The following is a 5145-nucleotide window of genomic DNA, read 5'->3' as shown; positions in this document are numbered from 1 at the left end:
AAATTCAGTAGATCCTAAACAGAAACAGAGAGATAATTTTGGTCCAATGACAAGAGCTAATTGTCTCATGCCATGAAATAGTACAAGTAAATAAATGGGATAATTGTCCAACCATCCATTTACTTCCGCTTATCCAAAACTGGGTTGCGGGAGCAGCAGTCTAAGCAGGGACTCCCAGACCTCCCTCACCCCAGACACATTCCCCAGGGGGAGCCCAAGGCGCTCCCAGGCCAGCTGAGGGCATGTCCCACCGAGAGGGCTTCCTCTCGGTGGGACATGCCCAGAACACCTCCCTAGGGAGGCGTCCAGGGGGCATCCTGAGCAGATGCCTAAGCCACCTCAGCTGGCTCCTCTCAACGTGTAGGAGCAGCAGTTCTACTGCGAGCTCCTCCTGTGTGACGAAGCTCCTCATCCTATCTCTAAGGGAGTGCCCAGCCACCTTGCGGAGGAAGCCTATTTCAGCTGCTTGTATCCGCGATCTTGTCCTTTCGGTCATTACCCAAAGCTCATGACCATAGGTGAGGGTAGGAACGTAGATTGACCAGTAAATCGAGAGCTTCGCCTTCCGGCTCAGCTCCTTCTTCACCACAATGGACCGATACAGCGACCACATCACTGCAGACGCTGCACCGATCTGCCTGTCAATCTCACGCTCCATCCTTCCCTCACTCGTGAACAAGACCCCGAGATACTTGAACTCCTCCACTTGGGGCAGAGACTCACCACCCACCCGGAGAGGGCAAACCATCTTTTTCCGGTCGAGAACCATGGCCTCGGATTTAGAGGAGCTGATTCTCATCCCAGCCACTTCACACTCGGCTGCAAACTGCCCCCCAGTGCCTGCTGCAGGTCCTCGTTCAAAGAAGTCATCAGGACAACATCATCCGCAAACAGCAGAGATCCTGTGGTTCCCGAACCAGACCCCCTCCAGCCACCGACTGTGCCTAGAAATTCTGTCCATAAAAATAATGAACAGAACCAGTGACAAAGGGCAGCCCTGGCGGAGTCCAACATGCACTGGGAACAGGTTTGACTTACTGCGGGCAATGTGAACATAGCTCCTACCCCGGTCATACAGGGACTTGACAGCTCTAAGGAAAGAGCCCCAGACCCCATACTCTCGGAGCACTCCCCAATGGACATGGTTGAATGCCTTCTCCAGATCCACAAAGCACATGTGTTAAGTAATTCCCCCCTTTTGAACTTTGCTCACATAAAATTTTAATCTTTATAAAGAATCCTTTAAAAACATTACACTGGTGTCCAAAGTTAGATACACAGTATAAATCAAAGTTTTAAAAGAACACTTCAGATCTGAACAACTTTTATCAATACAGTGAACTGAGGAACTTGTGTCCTCAGATAGGGCGCACTTATAGCACTTTCAGTAGGAATTAATTAAGTTGAGCATTCTTCTTGTTAACAATTGACCCTCCTCATTTGATAGATTTCTTATCACAATGAAGACAATATTCTAAACTGTGCTGTGGTCTTTACATCACCTGTCTCAACTCAAACAACCTCTGCATCAGGAGCCTGGTCAGACAATACTACAGGCTTTTATAATAGCAAACATTTTCAGTGCTTGAAGGGCACAGTAGCTCAGTTGGTAGAGCATTTGACCACTGATTCAAAGGTTGATGGTTCAAGTGGTCAGATCCACTGACTCACAAGTAGACAGTGTGATTCCAGCTCCCACAGATGAATGATGTTGTTGTGTCCTTGGGCAAGACAATTAACATCTGCTTACACCGATGTATGAATGTGTGTGTGAATGGGTGAGTGCTTCCCTGATGTCAAATGCCTGATGTCACAATGCAACATGGTGACAGTGGCTCAGTGTTGGTCCCCCAACCTGAAGGTCGGAGGATCGAGTCCCGCTCGGACCAAGTACTGTTGTTGTGTCCTTAGGCAAGACACTTCACCTACATTGCCTAGTATGAAAGCCTCGCCCAGCCCAGGGCAGCTGTGGCTACAATAGTAGCTTACCATCACCAAGTGTGGAAATGAATGATGACTATAGTGTAGCACTTTGAGAGGCTTTGACGAGCCTGTAAAGCACATTACAAATGTAAGAGGTTATTATTATTATTATTATTATTATTATTATTATTATTATTGTTATTATTATTATTATTATTATTATTATTATTATTATTATTATTATTATTATTATTATTATTATTATTATTATTATTATTATTATTATTATTAACAAGGAAAAAATAAAGGGGAAAAATTACAGAGGAGTAGGGCTGCATTATTGCAGATTTCCCAATAAGGACAGCATATTTTGTTCTTTGAAGAGGACATTCTATTATTGAAACAATTGCAACTTTTGCAATTTGATAATAGCACCAACTCAATTTGCAATTTTGATTTGATCTATGGTGTAGCTCTACAGAGGGCTGAGAAACCACGTGACTTCTGCAGAATCAATATGTGAAGTTCTATATTAAGGTAAAAGTTTTGTTCTGAATGATGCAGATATATTTTAAAGGATATATTCGCATGCTTCAAATAAGCTGCTGTAATAGGATCTACAAAAAACATGTTGTAGAAATAGTTTGGTGTTGGCCTATTCACTACATCAGGACAGCATTTCTCCAGGCACCAAACACAGCCTCACATTCGGCCTGATTATGTGTCATAGTTAGATAGGCCATGTGGCTTGAATGATGGATTGTTATATTTGCAACAACCTTGCTGTGTTTGATTATAGTACAGTGGATGCACCAGCGTCTTCACCGTGTTGATAGATGGCCTGCAATGCTAAAAACTTAAATTGTTATAAACTCTTACAAACCAGTCAATGCAAGGTGCTTTAGTCAGGTTCTTCCAAAAAGTTTTACATGGAGGTCAGAAACACAGTATCTGGTGGGTGAAAGGGCATGAAAATTCAGTTCCTATTTGGTTTAGATCAAAGTTTGGATGTAAGTAGTTTTGACAGGGTGAAATAGAGAAAATTCCGAAAATCGTAATTGATGTTTTCGATGTAAACTACTCGTCAAAGAAGGGCCGTGCAGTAAAGTTACATTTTATTATGCAAAACTGCAACGAATACAGTTTTTAACAATATTTATAAAGGTACTTGGTTTTACCCTCTCAGACCAACTGCAGGTAGTGGAAAAAAAAAAAAATCTATAAAATATTATTGCAAAAGAAAATTGAATTCTGGACAGGACATACATGTTGCCATTCACCCAAGTAGCTTCTTCAGTTCTGACAGGGTTCTGGTAAGTCACTGCCTTAAATATCTATCTGCAAGAAGAGCTAACTACAGTGAAACTAACACACCACAGTTGTTTACAGTGAAGAGTACCTGTTTTTACTTAAGTCCACTGAACTACCCTAAGGTCCAGTCATGGAACGCAACTCTGGGAAAGCTGGCCCGATGTGGTTGAAGTAGGAGGCAGACTCAGACAAATTCTCCCATTATCAAAATTTATTTCAATCACCGTGGTAAAGCGTGGAAAAAAATAATACATATTTACAAAAAATAACTATGCTCAACATAAGCAAAAAGCTACAGAAATTAAGAAACTTAGGAAACACCCCACATATACATAGCTACACTGATGGACTCCCTGAAAGACTAGCTTGCCCTGCTTTTACCCTCTCAACCCAGAAGCACCTCATACTACACTGTTTACTTATTAGGGCCTAAATCCCTTTACCTCAAAAAGTGTTTAAAATACAACTATAAACACTTAAACATTGCAACATATATAGAAAGACATTAAACCAAAAAGAAAAATAACTTAACCCAGTTCTCCTCTGCACATGGTCCAGCCCACAGACACTCCCAAGCCATAGGGCACACCTCCTTTTTGGTCGTGTCTCAATTCGCCAAAATGCCCTTAGATGCACTAAAGATATGTACAGGCCATGTATTTGATGATTAAAAAGGGGGGGAGTTACATTGAATAAAGGAATGTGCAGTTTTTCCTAGACGATAAGAAGAAGAACACATTATTATTAGAAATTATTATTGCAATAATAACAATAATGTAAGAATGTTCATTTCTGGTGTAAGCGTCAAAGAGGACCAAGAGACTGAAACATAAAGTCAGAAGGGTTTAATGAGTTCCACACAGGTGAAGTGAACAATGAAGCAACAGACAGCTTTTATATGGTTCCCAATGTGTGTGTGTGTGTGTGTGTGTGTGTGTGTGTGTGTGTGTGTGTGTGTGTGTGTGTGTGTGTGTGGATGGGTGGATGGGTGGATGGGTGTGGGTGTGAGGAGGGTCCTTCTTCTAATCTGCACAGCTTCTTCATAAGGCTCAAGCTGGTCTGCACCTTCATGAGTTCTGGTGCATTCCATAGGTCTACACCCCCTGGTGGGCACGTGTCATTTATCTTAGCGTTAGTAAATCAAGATACCAGTTTGATGTAGTGCTGCACTGCTTGAAAATACTTTACAATAATAAGATGAAATGAACTGGCACATGGCATAGAAGGCATAGAAGGTAAACAACAAAGTGTTCTCTGGTTTATAAACTATGAATGTAAAACTGAAATTGGTCAGCTCTGTCTCTGTTATTACGTTTTAAACAGGTATATTTTGTTAAAGTTATGAAGTGGATACAATTGAAAAAAAAAAAAAAAAAATAAAACATTATATTTGCCTATTGATATTCAATCTAAACAGAAATAAATGGCTGTGACGACATCTTGACTTTTCTTCTATTACGGTCCGTGGTGTAGGCCTGTCCCATTTTCTTCTATTATGGTCTGTGGTGTAAGCCTGTCCCATTTCGACAAGATGGCTAAACTGAGGACTAGCCATTCTCGGCTGGGTACTTCGAACAAAACAAACTAAATTATTGAAAATGACCAAATGTGTGCATAAACAAAATTCAAGGTGATATTACAAGGGACAAAGGCCCACTTTGTCACAGTAACAAAGTAAAAGTAGTAAACTACTGTACTTTAGTATACTTTTTAGGTATCTGTACTTTACTTTAGATTTTAAAGTGGATACTTGAGTATTTTTTTTGCTCCAGTATCTGTACTTTTACTTTTACAAAACTGAGCACTTCTGAGCACACTGCTAAGGTGTAAACTGTCACTTGAGTCAGATTTTGCATACTCTGTCCCTAATTTTTATACAGCACTATATTGAACACAAATAAAGTACACGTT

Source organism: Periophthalmus magnuspinnatus, chromosome 3 (genome assembly GCF_009829125.3).
Source record: "Periophthalmus magnuspinnatus isolate fPerMag1 chromosome 3, fPerMag1.2.pri, whole genome shotgun sequence".
Taxonomy (NCBI): domain Eukaryota; kingdom Metazoa; phylum Chordata; class Actinopteri; order Gobiiformes; family Gobiidae; genus Periophthalmus; species Periophthalmus magnuspinnatus.
This window is presented reverse-complemented; position numbering follows the sequence as displayed.